This window comes from Scleropages formosus, chromosome 17, assembly GCF_900964775.1.
Source record: "Scleropages formosus chromosome 17, fSclFor1.1, whole genome shotgun sequence".
NCBI classification, from domain to species: Eukaryota; Metazoa; Chordata; class Actinopteri; order Osteoglossiformes; family Osteoglossidae; genus Scleropages; species Scleropages formosus.
The window spans coordinates 17173577-17191106 of NC_041822.1; positions in this window are offsets into that span (position 1 = coordinate 17173577).

Sequence of the window (17530 nt, forward strand, 5' to 3'; positions counted from 1 at the left end):
TTAGATACACCAAGTGTAAAAGTGTAAAATTGAGGGTAAAATCCAACACCGAGGCACAGAGTGCTGGGGGTTTGCCAGCCCATCGAAATACTGCACAGTGGCCATGTCCAGGTGGCCTGGAGTAAAACTGGGGAACTGTCCTCTTTTCTATTACCACCTTTTATACTAAGGCATAGGAAAGTTGGTTGCATACAGCATTTTTCAAATTGGTAAACCTGCGTGGTCATCAGCCAAGGCTGATCCTGTGCTTAAGAAGGCTTTATTTGTTGATGTTCTTAAATTTCTTATCCTCACTCTCAATTTCGAAACATTCATGTGTAACTGTACACATATAGATGGAAGATAGAATGCACGATTTTAGGATTATTTTTTACATAGTGTAGCTGCACTTAGACCTTGAGTACGGATACTCTGCTGTGTAAATTATAGAGATTGCAAGATTTTTTTGGAGAAGAGAGTCAGCTAGTTGAATGAATGAATGAATGAATGAATGAATGAATGCAAATATTGCTCATATTGTACTCACATCACTAGTCTCTTACCACTCCTGGGCTGTGGGTTTGAATCCAGCTCAGTCTATGTGGAGTTTGCATGTTCTCCTCATTCTCATGTGGGGTCCTTATGGCTTCTCAACGTTTCTCCCATAATCCAGAGACTTGAGTTTCAAACATGTGACTATATATATGAGTGATTGTGTGTGTGACACTGCTCTGCCATGTAAACTGTAGATTGTAAGGACTTACATCACTATCTAACACAGTAAACTACCTTGGTGAAGGGTGTCAGCAAGCATCTGCTATATGAATTAAAGTATTGTAACAAGCAGATGTAAATGGTTCAAATGCTACGTAGTTCATGGCTACCATATTGCTGAAATTCTGATTTCAGTTTACATTCATGCCCTTAAAACAGGAAGCGAAAAATCCACGACTTGAAACTTTTAATTTGGGGTTTATGGCGAAAAAGTTTCCAAAAACAAAGCTAATCTGACAAGGCTGCAATAAATACTTCACGGTGAAGTCCTCTGTTATTTTCATTGCTGTGATTTATTAGTTCTAGGCTGCCGCACTGTAAGCTGCTGAGACATTACAACAAAACATGGAGTAACAGAAATGCATAACTGAAAGTCCATCCCTCATAAACAACTGTCTGTGATGTTCCAGAAGAAGGATTTTCAGGAGGGAAACATCAGAGCGTGCATTTCAAGAGCTGAACCAAAGACTCACACAACAGTGCATCCACAGGAGCTCCTCTTCGCTGCAGTGTCACCCTGCCTAATCTCACACTTTCTTCTTCTGAGTCCTCTGCTCATAAAGGGTGTAAAGAAGTTTTTCATACGAATTAAAGATAAAAGTCAGTTACATGTGGATGTTTGTCTGGATGAAACACGATGCGTCTCAGTACTTAATTTAAGAACAAAGAACATGGAGAAGAGCATCATGGACCAGGATACAACCCTTCAGCTCAGTGGTGTGTATCATAGTCAGAAAGCTTTCCTTCCATGTATAAATTTTTGTGAAACTTCTCTCGAAAGAGGAAAATGCAACACGCTCACAGTGTAAACGCTGTGATTTTATAAATAATAAACTGGTGGGCACTTGAGGTGTGACGACCTGCTGCTCAAAGACAAGTCTGCTGGCCAGGCTCCGTTCGGCTTGCTCTGTTTGGCACACGTTCACATGATAGGTGTATCGTGGACTTTCGGTGTCCCCATAGCATCTCGGGTCCGAAGCCGTCTGGTGCTTCGTGGGCTGAAGCGAAGGCTTCGTCCGCGGCAACGTGACGGACCGTCTCCAGGGTGATGATCACAACCATCAGGCCGCTCTCATCACATTGTGTTTGCCACCTCCCCTGTCAGCTCCTGCACCAGCGCTGGACTGGGATACAGGGTCAGCCGTGATTGAGCCTGTGGATCAATATGGCCCTCATACGCTTGACAGCAAAAAAAAAAACTAATCCTGATTTCAAAAGTTAACAAATCATCTACCGTCACATTTAAAGGTTCGCTCATACTTCATAAGGCAAACCATGTTCCATCTAAATAAAAAGATTTGACTTGTTTTGTTCAACGCCTTTAGAAAAAGATCATCTAATTTTTGTGGTTTTTGGGCATCAGTGTGATAGTTAAAGTATTGAAATAGTTCACACATAATGTTGACAAGAAACACATCTTTATTCACTCTCAAAACAAATATAAGGTTTTTTTTTTTTAATTTTATTTGTGCTACAGATTTAGAAAATCCATAGCTAGATCTTCAGGAAGATAAAAATCTCAGCTTAATTATGTAAGTAATCATTATGAAATAAAATATTAGTCCTGTCTACACAGGGTCCTATAAAGTATAGAAAGGAATATCTGCTGATGTAATTTACAACGTAATAATAAGCAGACTCCCTTATCCAGAATTTTGTTCGTTTTATTCGATAACTGGGAAAAGCTCCCCTCCGAAGCTATGCATCCATTCCCGGATACCTTGTTCTCCAAGACCGTGGGAACCTGGTTGCACGCAGTTTATATAATCTGGATTCTCAATCCGCTATAGAAAGGTAGATAAATAGTTGATATTACATTATTAAAGATGGCATTATGTTTTATTATTTTTTTTTCCCTCCGCTGAGGTGTAGCAGAGTGTCTGTCAGAGCAGGTAGCCAAGGCCGCAGGCAGCCTGTAATGGATGGCTGTGGCTGAATTAAGACAAACTGGAGACAAGCCCAGTTTCCAGTAGGGCTAAGCTGCTTACAAGATAAATACTCGCCCAGTGCCCCTTCAGCCCATGATGAAGAGCCCCCCTGCTTCCCCTGGTCATGGACCCACCCTCGGTTGCCAGATGCTGGGGGGGAGGGGAATTACCCCACCGCCTCATGCAGTTAGAGGGGTCCGTTCCACTGCTGCACACAGTGTGGGTTGTCGGTATCTCCGGTACTCAAAGACCAGGAGGGAATACCTCCAAACCCAGTATGACCCCAGTGACTCCAACAACCTTCACAGAAGGGGCTGGAGGTTACAAACACCATCAATAAACTAAAATCTATTATCAATTGGTGTATAGACAGGCAGCTCAATAGCTTTATTGTGGTGTGGAGAAGTGGACGAGCGGACCTCCTGCAGGTGCTGTATGTTAAGAGCGGTAAAGAGCATCATCCACACTGGTGGGATCCTGGAGCGCGTGTCAGGCGGCAGCAACCTGAACAAGATCTGAGTTATTTTTACGTTCGACAAGCGAGTGATTACAGGTCGCGCGAGCGATTTTTCAAGTTCAGCACGTGCAGATTTTCCAGAAGTTTTGAAGAGGAAGTACAGCCCCAGAACTGAGAAAAGGCTAAACATCACTTAGAGAAATAACGTCATCCAAGTGATTCGGAAGTCAGCTGTGAGAAACACCTGCTCTTACTGTGACGGTGTAGCACCGGGACCTGTAGTGGACCGGACACGCTGGTCTGATTCGAGAAAAGTACTTTTAGCTCAATCGTGAACATGAACGTGAACCTCAGCAGCCTGGCGGGGTGGCAGTAAATGCTGAATGAGGTGGACCGTTTCTCCGAAAACCTACCGTACGGTCAACCCCTCACAATCGACAACTTTGGAAGTTTTATGCAACTGGCCATGTCATCAAAAGCTTGACACGTTAAATTCTTAGAGCGTAAATATTTTGAACGCCGAATATTTTACATCATAAATGAATAAACTTCTAAATTAAATGGATCGTCTTGTAATGTTTAAGAAATAATGTGGGAACATAGTAGGTGTTTAATGAACCGGTACCAGTAAATGTTGGGTAATATCAGATAATATTATGCCACATGTGATATAAGTAGACAAATAAAAAAGGAAGCACAAGAAACAGCAAGCAGTGCGTATGTATATGTACATTTAGATTTACATTTATTTGCTTAGCAGACGCTTTTCTCCAAAGAGACTTCCCATGAACTCTGTGTAGTGTTACTAGCCCACACACCTTAGTCACCAAGGTGACTTACACTGCTGGATACACTACTTACACTGGGTCGCTCATCCATACGTAGGAGCAAAAACATAAATGAGAGCGCTAAAAGCAAATGAACGAAAATCTATTTGTGGCACACAGGAGCGCAGACAGCATCCACTTTTATTATTCGGATTATTGTCTGTGCCTGAGCGGTGGATGAGCACCAGGTGCAGCCAAAGTATGCGAGTGAACTGAAAGCAAAAATCAGGGATGGGACTGAGGATCCACAAGACTGGTGGACTTTGAAAGAACAGTAAGAGTCTCAGTGTTACTGCTGGTTGTGGAGGAAAATCATTTTTATCTCTAATTTATTTTCAAATTTCATGCTCTGCACTTTTTCTTTTCAGGTTGTGAGAAAACTCCCTAAGCGCCTCCTCCTGCCTCACGCATGGTCGTTCTGGACCGGACTTGCGTTATTATGTCACAATAGTATTACATGAAGGTACGCTGTTGGAGGTGTAGAAGATATTTCGGTAAAATGTGAAAATACTGTACATATCCGCCATAGAATTATTAAAAAACAAAAAATCATTACTCAGCCTGTGGCAAGTAAGTGGTGTAATGGTTTCAAACTGCTGCCTCTGGACTCAGTGGTTGTAGGATTGAATCCAACTTTCTGCTACAGTACATTGAACAAAGTAGTTATGCTGAAATTCTCCAGTGAAAATGACCCTGCTGTATAAAGGGGTAAATCAGAAAAGTGTCGAACGAATGGTGATGAATGTTTCATTATCTCTAAAAACCAAAAGACCGATTGTGATTTCCACACAAGCGACGCTGTCAAACTTATGTACTCGTGTACTGTGTTATTACCACGTGCCGTTGACCGCATTTCTGTTTTTGGTCTTTAAACATCTTGTAAAATCCTATAGGGTAATCCAAAATGTGAACTAAAAGCAAACATGTAGGGATGCAACTTTTAGACTCTGTTTTCGGAAGCGCTGACATTTTTTGCTCATTTGAAACTTTTTGGAATACGTCCCGTGCTCGTACGGCGCGTCTAAAATAAAACGGACCCGTAGGCACCCGACCAACGCAACTTACGGTCCAGTTGGATGGAGTTTTATTGCGAGGCCAATTAGAGTCCAGGTTTTAGGGCTCCGAGGGACACTTTCTGCACCCTGTGCTAGTGACACCCTCTATAGCCCATCCTTCAGCAGGACCCAGGGTCACCAGGGGCCACTAATTACAATACGGTGACGTGACACTCTTGTCTCTCTGGAGTTGCGAGGTCGGAGGTCAAGCCCAGGGCTCGAGAAGCAGAAAAAGGAGCATCTCGGCAGAGTTCAGACTTAGCTGACAAAGTTAAGAAAGCCACGTGGGATGACTTTCTAAGCGAAAGTGTAATTTCGCCGGAGTGTGTGCAGCATTATCATGGCCAACAGCGATTTATAGTTTGCAGTGAACACTGAACGCTGTGTATTAGTTTTCTTTTGTGTGTTTAATTCTTCCAATACAGAACCAATATTGGTATTGGCATATTCTTCAGATCCATTGAATCATGTAATTGTCAAGCTTATTATTTGAATATTTCCTTCTGGTTTCATTCATTAATTACTCTTAAAGAATGATTACAAATTGACAGAAGAAAAATCAATACAGCGCAATTATGGGTGTTTTTTTTTCAATAAAAACCCCAACATTTAATTTTTCAAGTGGCTCATCTCCTACTGTGTTCATAGCCAGGAAAGTCATTGATTTGCTGTGGTTGGATGATGATGGAATAATTTTTTCTTTTACTTCTGTTTTGCATCTTTCAGCTTGGAATAAACAAAAGATAATCAGTGGAATATGTAATAAATAAACAGACCAAAATACAATTTTTTTTTTTTTTTTAATGTGGCTGTAAAAATGAAGTACTCAATAATTTCTCTTATTGTTTGCACATTACCATGGTATACCTTAAAACATTCTAGACAACGGAATTTTTTACAGGGGCTGGATGAGCTATTGAAAGCAACATTTCAGAAAATGAACTCAAACTGATCCCCAAATGATAAATGTATTGGTCACAAAAAAGTTAAGTTATTTGGCAAGAGATAAAAACATGAGCAGAAATGCCAAAAAAGATCCTTTTCTGATTGGAAAAGAGGAAGAAGCTTCCTGACAGCGTTCCCATATATTTACAGTATTTTTTTTTGCTCTTTTTTTTTTCTTTTTTTTACCAATTACACCTTATTCCAGTCACTTGGAATGAGATCTCTCTCTGTCCTTTTCTCTTGACGCATGTATGATATCTTAGAATCAGATTTGTGGCTCAACGCAGCAATAGTGCACATTTCCCTTTCGTTACGTGTTAATCGTAACTTTTCTGTTGAATGAGGAACTGTGATTCTTCCCAAGAATGTCAGTGCACCCGTGAACAGTAATCCACTCTAATAAAAAGAGTTCTGATAAGAAGATTAATGATCATTTGAGATCCTACAAGCTGTAAAGCCCCTTACGGCTGCACTCTTATCCCGAGTCCTGAGCCGCAGCCTATTACCGCACCTCTTCCTCCTGCACCTGCCGTGTCTCCTTACTACAGCATCGGTGCCGCCTCCCGCAGGTACGCCGCAGCTGTCAGAGGCAGGGAGCGAGCCAGTCTCCTGCCTTCGGTCTTAAAGCCCTAATCTTCGCACAAATGAAACCAGGTGTTGTTTTCGAGCACGTTCATCATATGCATCGATGACATTGACTTTGCCGTGCCCGTAGCATCAGCTCGATGTAAACCGAGAGTAGGTCCACTTTTCAATTTAATTCAATTTTTAATGTTACAAGCAACACCGGCCCATATAAAGAGACAATGGACAGGTCTCCTATAACTTGCTAATATATCCTTGTACATAAACTTATGTTACAGTTATCTGACACTTTCCTCCAAAGCGACTTACAATGTTAAGCTACTTTACAGTTATTTACCCATTTATATGGCCGGGTAATTTTACTGGAGCAATTTTAGAGTAAGTACCTTGCTCTGGGGTACTGGAGTCGGAAGTGAGATTCGAACCTGTGACCATTGGAACCACTAAACTACCAGCTGTCCCCAGGTAAAAAGTCAAAGGGTTACAGTATTTACAGGTATGATCACCTGTCCAGTAAGTTCCAGGAGGGTATCTAGAAATTGTTGAATTGCTCTGAACTGCCATGCAGATGAATGTTAATTTTTCGATCTGAAGAAAGTTAAACACTTCAATCATCCGTAAATCCGTGGAGGCAGAGGAAACTTGAGGTGCGGATCACGACAACAGAATACATTTCCTCGCCAAGAGCGTAAGGGTAAACCTCCCTCGTTCCAAAACTTTGTCGGCAAGAAAGAATTCGCGTTGAGTTTTAGCAAGAAAGAACGATGGGGACAAATCAAACATTTCGCCAAAGATTTTTGGAACGGTCGAGCGAACCCCCTTCCTGGAAACTTGCATCCTATCGCATTCCCGGTCCACTTTTTCAATCGAAAGTTTTTATTCGAAGAAATTCCGGTCGGGCGACTCGGCCGCCTCACCTGTGCGGCCCTGCTGTACCTCGACTGCGGTTACATTGCCGCCGACATCCTCGGAATGAGTGCGAAGAAGGAGGTAAAGCGGAGCCGCGCGACAAGGCCGCCTACTCAGAATCAAGGGGTTCAGGTTGTTCGCCATGCGATCGCACCGCACTTTCTTCCGCCGACTCCTCTCCCGAAGGCTCCCCCTCGCTCGTCGGCTAAAAATAAGCCGCTAGCAAAGGTTCCCCCTTTCCCTCCCGCGCACCGCCCCCTAGCCCTTAACCTTTCCCAGAATTGCAGATGAAATGTCAGCGTGGGGCCCTCAGGTATAAGTTAGCGGCCGAACCGGACGGCGCCCCTGTATGAATCACTGTCTCCCTAAGTGTGGAATCAGCAGTTCCACACCCGTCCTATCTGGACATTTAAAAGGGGGGGGCTGCTCAACAGCTTCAGTATTGATTTTTCCCTGGAACAAAGAGACTTTCTCTAATACATGATACATCATAATCAGGTAATTTGTACCTTTGCGTCAACAGATGAGCGAGAGTTTCGGTTTCAGAGAAGAGGTTGACCTGCAAAAGTAAAAGCTGTCTTTTTGCCACTGGTGTAAACAGCAGCGGAGCAGGAACCAGATCCTCTCGATAGCAAACTCCTCCTTTTCGCACATGTACGCCCAGGTTTGCCTTCCCTAGATCTACCGAATAACGTTTATCACTTAGGGTTTTCGGAGCGCTTCAGGCGAGGACACATTTTACAAGATGCTCTAGTCTTTCCTTCCCGTGAAACCGGAGCTGAAGAAAGTCCACGGCGAAAACGCGACGGACGAAGGACGAGGTGTAAAATCAAACATCTTAAACCATTTCCTGCTCTTTTGTTTTATTTCATAAATATGCTCACCTCCGTTTATGATTTAAACATCGCTCGCGCTCGCTCACGTCGCGTAACATCGTTTCACTTATTGTTATGGGACGACCGCGTGACGTTGGAAATAAAGAGAATGAAGAATGAACGCTAACTGCAGTAGATTTTTAAATTGCTCGTAATCAAATTGCTCATAATACCGCGTTCGTCACCTGTGCAGGGCGTCAGCTTCGTCGGCGATTGTGGCGAAAAGCCGAGCCACCGTTTTATGAGTTCAGGACACTGGGCGCTATGGGGGGGGGTGGGTGCCAAACTGACCTGTGGGGAATTAGGATCCTGGATGTGAGAAACGGGTAACTTGTGCTCTGCTCTCTCAAAGCCTCACCGGTCCACTGGAGAAAAATCCTGAACCTCCTGATGGCCGCTCTGGAATTGTTGGAATCTCACTCCAGCCATAGTAAAAACAAGACTATGAATACACACACATACACACGTGTCATCTGAAACCGCTTATCCCATGCGGGGTCGCAGGGAGCCGGAGCCTAACCCGGCAGCACGGGGCGTAAGGCTCGACGGGGAGGGGACACACCCGGGACGGGACGCCAGTCCATCGCAAGGCGCCCCAAACGAGATTCGAACCCCAGACCTAACGGAGAGCAGGACCCGGTCAAACCCACTGCGCCACCACGCCCCCCTTATAAATACACACCCAATGTGAAAAAAAAAACAATCTGCCAATTAGAAGGCGGTTTCTGTGTTGCCTGCGGTGGAATCGAGCTCTGTGGTGGCTTTCAGCTGATGCACCGGCAGCAAATTCAGAGCCACGCTCAGAGCTATGGCCAGACGACGCGTTGCGGTCCCGACTCCTCCGGCAGTCCAGCAGGCAGAGGGAGTCGAGCGGCACGCTCAGCCGGCTGTGGCGGATCTCCATCCCCTGCTCCGCCGGTCGCTCCGGCACCAGATGCCACGTTGCATCAGAACCAGTTTGCCTCCGGTTCCCGGACAGTCCGAAACACTTTTCTTGATCTCTTTCAACTTGATGTATTGTCAATATATGGATCGTCCTCCTCTCTAATTCAGTGAAAAAATCTAGTTTTCCATTAGTCTCTGCCTTTCTAATTTTCTGTACAGCTTTTCCATGTGTAATTATTAAAGGCAGATTCAAGAAAGCAATTACTGAACTACTGTTTGTATCTTTGAAATCTTAATAAGAGAGGAGAAGATGCTGCGGGCCACAGCGGGAATGAAAAATTCCTCCTGAGGCTGAGTTGGAGGAGAGTCTTTCTTCTGCTCCTCATTACTTCCACACTCCTCACCTCAGCAGGTAAAATCGCTGTAAAGGGCACTTCTCAGTATCGCGGACACGAAACGTTCGCCCGATCGCGAGGTCAAACGACCGTGTCCATGGGAGTCACCTTTATCGGGAACAAATTACTATTGTAACAAATTGTAGCGGTTCACTCATCAGACAGGGTTACGTTGCATTCCAACAATCTCGCCTCTTGTTATTTTGCTCTATTTCCGATGCTAGGGAACACAATATCGAATTTGTTATTTTGTTACACTATTTAATTTGTTATTCATTTCTTTATTTAGTGCCAAACATGGCAGCCGGAGAGAACGAAACAAGATCGGAACGCAGTCCTTTGTTCGTTTGGACGAATCGAATGTCGTCGCGCGTTTGCCTAGACAAACAATCTCAGCAGTTGAAAAACTATATTGATTTAACGATGAAATGAAGCTATAGTTCATTTTTGTTTTCCGGAGGACTCGGCACCAGTTGGAGTGATCTTTCCCGGACGTTTGTGGTACACACCTATTACATTTTCAGACTGATTTACACACACATCGTCCGAACCGCTTGTCCCAACCGGAGGCTAACCCGGCAACAGAGGGCGCAGGGCTGGAAATGGGAGGGGACGCACCCAGGATGGGACGCCAGTCCATCGCAAGGCACCCCAAGCGGGACTTGAACCCCCGACCCACCGGAGAGCAGGACCTGGCCCAACACACCGCGCCACCCAGACTGATTCAGTTACACCCCTCTTTTTTTGAGCCATGACAAAACGATTCTACATTTATGATGGCCACGAGGTGTATGGCAGCATTGTTGGTTATGGTTTTTAGCATACGCAGTCCGAAAAAATGCAGCTTTATTGCTATACATACAGTAATCGGAACTCGGAACTGATTATCATCATGTTTTGCGACAACTTTCTTGAAAACGAGATGCCCAAACTTCGTCTATTTTAGAAAGGCTTAACACGGGGCCTTTGGAAACTTCACCTCGGCCATCGCGTGTATGAGTTTTAGTGATTTTTATCGGAGCGAAGGGAAAACTGTCAAGCTAGTTTCTGACGTGAATTTGCATCACTCGATGACAAGTGACACCAGCAAAAGGCCACAGAAAACTGGTTATTGATCACGGTAAAACTATTCACAGGAGCAGATAAGGTTACGTCTGAGGGAAGCACTTACAAAGAAACACATTACTATCCCCTCCACTCCAGTGCTTTAAGGAACACAACTTCATTAAATCATGCCACTTGCGCTTATATCATTTTAAAGACCCCGTGATTGGTTTGTATAGGGCGCTGATGGAAGGGGCCTGATGCACATCAGGGCTATTAACCGCCGGCCGTGCCCGTTCGTAATCTCGCGCATACTAACATCCCAGCTTGTCGGGCCGCATTTGGCCGAGGGCGGGACACGGGACTGTCACCGGGTGATGGAATGGGGAGGAACTCGAAGCCAAAGCCATCGAGCGCCGACAGCCACCCGCCCTCACAATTACATTAATTCCCATCGCAGTGCTGACCTTTTCCTTGCACGGTGCAGGAGAAAATAGGCAGGAGTCCAGGCAGCTTGGCTCAGCACACCGAAACACACACCTGCTCAATACGTTTCCTTCTAGAGCGGGACAATAGTCTAAGGATTAATACAGGGTGGCAAGGTTACGGGCGCATCCTTTTAGTGAGTGTCTTTGGAGACCTAAACAAAAATATCTTCGGTCAATTTTTTTCCAAATATCTCGCTAAGCGAAACGGCCAGGTTTATTTGTACACTGGCAATTATTAACTTTTTTCGGTCTTATACGTACTTGATTAAACAAGCGTTAGGCTTCAGAAATGGCATTTTTGCCAAATTTTTTGCACTAGCAAAAAAAACAGTGCATAATGTATCATGCAGATGAACTTGTTTCATTCTAATGGCTGCGTTCAGTGGGGTTTTAGAGTTGGAGGAAAATTTCCTTTTCAGCTGAACAAGAAATTATCCGGACTCCTTCGGAGCTTACCATTAAAGTTCTGATTTATTACCCTAGTGATCTGTACGCAGCTAATTTCGATCCTTACCAAACTCAATTAAATAAAGTTCATCTGTAGACGTACAGTAGTTGTGCTCTGTTATTGTGCTCGGAACTGAATCGGGATCAAACCCGTTTGATTAAACTAATTGGTCCGCGCCGCAATGAGCTATTCCACCCGGACTTTGTATCTTTGAAATCTTAATTTAAAATTAGTTCCGGAGCTGCCAGCGGCTTTGTGACTGCGGAACTACACTCTGATGAACACTGCACATCAAATATATCCGGATACATATACTGTATATATTTATCATACGTTTCACCTTTAAAAAAAAAAATGCCGGAACTGTGATTTCTGCGCTGATTTCTGTGATAACAAGCAATTTGTGTGCTTATGTAATAAAACCTGACGCATTCAGGAACAACGTTCTTTTATGCTTTTATAGTGTGCTAGAAGCTCTCATACTGGGAGTCTTGACAGTATCAAATGACCTTCTCATTTCGAAGTGCAGATTCAAAGAAGTTTAGTCGTCACCCATATGGATGGTACTAACCTCGCTCCACTTAGCCAGATCACACACATTAGTTCATATGAATACAGTGCAAGTTATCAGATATCATGTACCCTCTGTGAGGTGACCCTGACAACCATGACCGAGAGCCACAGTAAAGCTGTAAAATTAGGGTTAAAAAACACGTTTAGGGGCGGCGATAGATGCAGTATCTTTATATGAGTACGGAAGGTTCCGGCACGCGCGCAGGCCCGTCCCACGGTGCCGCTTTTAAAAACAGATAAGAAAAACAAATGAATACCTCGGTGGATCAGACTTCTTCCGCCTTATCTTTCAGCACACAAACTCAGCCAGAGGATGAAAACAGGGTAAATCAGAGACCAGGTACATTACATCACCACCACAGTTGCATATGTATTCTGAAATTATTACTGTAACTGATGTGAAAAAAACTAATTCTTCAAAGAAATTAGGACACTTTATGCATTGATTATATTGAGGGTTTCATACGCCCCATGTACCCTAACACCTTAGGTGATGTAAGCGACCACCACAAAAACGGACCCCGACAGGTAAATGTTTTGGGGGATTATATTTTCAGTATATTTTCAGCATTTCAGATGCATGCAGTTAAAGGGGAATTATGTCATTACTATGTAATTTGTATTTCAAATTAACAATGGTAATTAAATAGCACCTTTGTTCATTTTACAACTAAACATCTCCCATGTAGTTTAGACATAGCTGTTCCTTCCATGTCCTTGCTTTTATTTCTTTATATTTATATCTTTGTGTCTGTGATTGTCAAAGGTTTCTGTTGCTCCAGAATAAGACAGGTGATGCTAAAAGCTTGGATTTGCTGTGCCATACTGTGCTGTACTGTATACCGTATACAGTATACTATGCTGTACAGTGTATACGGTGCTGCTGCGAAAGCATCGCTTCCATCTGAAGCCCCTACATTAGTCAGTGTGGGACAAATCCCTCCTAGATCACAGACATGTGATAAATATGCAGAGGAAATACACAGGAATTGCAAGTGAAGGTGAAACGGGTTACACTTAAGCTTTGAATTTAAATTCATACTTAAATTAAATATTATATAGCGACATCCAGTTTAGTTACAGTTAGTGTATAACCATGCAGGACCCAGAAAGCTGTAAAGTATATTTGAACGACAGAATATTCTAACATTTAAATCTTTCAGTGACTGAAATGAGAGTTATAATATTTTAATATAATATTATAACTCTCAGTTGAGCCACTGAAAGGCATACATTCGTTGGCAAGAAATGTGTGTAAACGCAGTTAAAAAAAGTTATTCGGGATGCAACGTTAGGCATACAATTTCAGAACGTTTGGGTCCATTTTGTTAATAGTTATGTATAATAAGGAAAGTCTCGGCCGAACGGCATTTGAATCCCGGGACTAAAGACACCACGAAAAAAAAATGCGAATAAATGAACGTTTCATCGCAAAGAAGACTTGCGCTCGGTAAACTCGGAGGCAAACCTCGTGCGTTAATAATATACACGGGGAGCGCTCTCGTTTCCGTTTATTACGTTCCGATTCCTTAATAAAACGAGGAAAAAACGATGTCACACAATTATCACCCGCTGATAGCAGCCCGGGGACAAGACAAATGTGCGAACGAGCAGCGAGACTGGGGGAGATCCAAGGAAAAAGGGGGCCCGATATTTGCAAGCAAATGATATTTTGGGGAGCTGGCAAGCAGTGTGCATGACAAACTGATGCAATTTCAGCCGTGTCGCGGGACTGAGGTGATATTTGTCTCCCATTGGCAAGGGTTGCTCTCTGGCTGTACGCGGAGGCCCCAGATTTGAATCGCCAGGGGTCCAGAGGCCCTCCTCTTGACAGGGCACAAATAATTACAGTACACCCTTTTCATTGTACTCCATTATATTGCTCTCCTTATCTGCGGACTCTGGGTGCGCTTGATCAAGTGAGGTCACTCGCTGTTGACCATAACGCAACACATAACATTGTTATTTGGAGATATGATAAATAAAGTGGGGTTGTTGTTACCTAGATGACATTTTTATCTTTTCCGCTGCTTTGTTTTCTTTCTACCCCTCCCCCCCCCCCTTTTTTTTTTTCTTCTACTTTACTGTGGTATTACAAGCAGAGGGCAAGGAATGTGAATGGAGAAAAGGTAAAAGAGAAAGTTTTTTGTGCTGCTCAGAGTTATTTCACAAACAGAATCATCTGGCTAATTTTATATAGCAACAACTGGCATCTACCCGTCAATTTGCATCGGCATATGTTTCTGTTCCTCTTTTCATTCATACTCTGAGCCTCGTGCTTTGATATTATTTGGTGAAAAAATGCAGTGATTTTCCAGCAAAGTAGGAAGTACAACTGGTTCCAGCAACATGTCACATTAATACATAAGTGGACATTTGACTGATGCCGAATTACGGAAGAAACCGAACAAGATTGCAGCTAAAACGTGCGTGATGAAATCAGTTAAAGTCTCTCCAAGCAGTTTCATCTTTAACCACTTGAGAAAAACAGCCCGTTTTTTTCATTATCTTAATGATGTCTTTCAACATTACTTCACACTTTCACACTAAAGGGATTCTGCCATTAAGGGTTAAAAACAAAGACTACCAGATAATGCTTGACAGGTTTAATTTTTTAACCTATTAAAATATCCGGAGTGTATTCTGCTTGATCTTATGCTCTGTGTTTCAGAAATAGGCTCCGGAAGAGAGACGCGGTTATGAAGAGTGAGTGAGTGTAAAAACTGGGTGTACGAATCGAGTGATTTTAAATCTTAAGTTCTGTGTGAAAGGGGGGCGGATTTGTCCGGGTCCCGCTCTCCAGTGGGTCTGGGGTTCAAGTCCCGCTTGGGGTGCCCTGAGACGGACTGGCGCCCCGTCCTGGGTGTGTCCGCACCCCCTCCAGCTTTGAGCCCTGTGTTGCCGGGTTGGTCTCCGGTTCGCTGCGACCCCGCTTGGGACAAGCGGTTTCAGACAATGTGTGTGTGCGAGTTCTGTGTGAAATGACTTGGGACTAAAATGATTTTAGGAATATGTCATTTCCATAGATGATACAGTTCCAGCACTCATTACATTTAAAATTTTATGTTAATGCCAATGATGTGTTAGTATAAAACATTTTTTTGTTCTAATTAGCTTAAAAAAAAAATTAATAAGTATTAATTTGGGGGAAAAGCATCACTAGAAGTAAAAGTATCATTTACTTTGAAATTTGTGCAGCAAAATCTTTGGACGTCAATACTACGGTATGCTACGAATATCCAAAATGGGCCAATGAAGCACTAAAGCTACTGGCCACCAGAGGCGCTGTTTCTCAGGGTGTCTGATTTCTCAGTAGGAGGCTCTGCTCCTTGGCTCGAGCTGCCGCACAAGTCATTATTTCCAACGAGGCCCTTTTGGCTTTTCTTACCAGGTCATTAATTTTTTTTTAGAACTGAACCAAACTCATAAAATAAAGTCTTTAACTAATGAAATGGAGAGTCTAAATTCAGCTAAGGATGGTAATAGTGTACTTTCACAAGTACACACGCACTGGCTGAAACCGCTTGGCCCAAGCAGGGTCGCGCGAGGCAAACCTGAGCCTAACCTGGCAACACAGGGCACAAGGCTGGAGGGGGAGGTCACACAACCAGAGCAGGATGCCAGCCTGTCATAAGGCACCCCAAGCGGGACTCGAACCCCAGACCCGCCAGAGAGCAGGACCCAGTCAAACCTGCTGCACCACCACACCCCCCCCCCCTTTCACAAGTATTTAAGTACAAATCCATAACAAACCTGCATGTACATGTAGCACATTATGTATGCTAGACAGCTATCTATCAAAAAAAGTAACTGAACAATGAGTAGATTATCACACATGTATAAGTAATCAGTGAATGAAACACAGAATTAGTAAATTATACTATCCAGCTGGTTGACTGACAAGGTTGTTTAGATTTTCAGCAGTATTTAAATTAGAAATAATTTCCAAGAAATTATGTATACAATTGTCATAACTATGAGCCACAATTATGGATTCATTAAAGCTCATTTAAGACTGAGTTTTTGAGTCGGGGGAATAATTGTACCGCACCGGCACTGGGACATTTCGGGAGGTGCGGCTGAGATGTAGATGAAGGTGAGGTATTGTACATGTTTTTAGAGGACTGACTTCCATTTCCGGAGAAAGTGTATCAAATAATAATTCAAAATGGTGTTTTTAAATCATCAATAAATAAAGGTGCATGTGAATCGACAGAAGTGAAGGTGATACCACTGCTTTTTTTCTTTTTTTTTTTTATACACTCCCTGTAGTCTCCTGCCCCTTGGCCTTTGTGCCTTTGGAAATGCATCAAGGTAGAAACACTCAGGTCTTGATCACCCAACTGAGCCCATCGAAAATCCAGGGGATTTTCTGGGAGTATTAACATTTAATTTTACCTCTAATTCTGCAGGTCTCATAGATGGAAAAAAAAGATTCCTAACTGCTGACGGAGGAACCTGGGTGAACACACAGCAGACGGGCATAAGCGCCTCATCCATCACTCACTAAAAGCCCGAGGTTGTTGACACCTAGGTTCAGCTGAGATGGCCACCCTGCTGTTTTCATTGTTTTCACTCAGCTGAGGTGGAGTGTGACACCCAAGCTGAGGAGGATTAATTCAGTCCTGAGTGTGGGTCGGGAGCTCGTGCGGAAGCGACACCCAGGTCTAACAACCCTGTGTTCTCAACCCGATTCTTGGCAGCAGTGACCTGAAGAATGAGGTTAGAGTAAGACATGGCCCAAGACACCACTCCTATCCTCTTATGTGGCTTTCCTGAACATCACAGAATGTGTCTCAGCCCCTATGTTGGCTACTATTCTTCTTATCAGAAGGTGAAAGTTTCTTACCCCTCAAAAAGCAGTAACCCCCTTGGGAAAGGTCTTCAGTAAATATGATGCTATATGGTGGGGCAAAAAGCAACAATTCGCCTTGAAATAAATGGCACTACTCCGCCTGCCTTCAAACGCACATCCATTCGGCTCCATAATGAGACGTCACGCTGTCGGGGTGATACCGGCCTGTTATTGCCCCAGTGGTATTGAGCTGTCGGTACTACTTTTTACTTTTTAATTTGCATTAGTTGTCTATTTTGGCACTGTTTATTTCTTGCTGTTATTCCAGTGTCTTCTGTCACTACTTCCTCTTTTCTTACTGCTATAGCCTCATGCCATTTCCTTCAGCATCAATAAAGTTATCCATCTATCCATTTATTTACCCACCTCACTAAGGCTCTCAACTGGAATGGCCTCCTCTGTGAGCTTTACAGCTGTTCTATTTGAGCAGTGGCTCTAGTTTGAACAGTATGTAGCTGTAGGTACCACTTGCTCTGTTCTTACAAATCCTTTCACTTAAAGAAAAGCA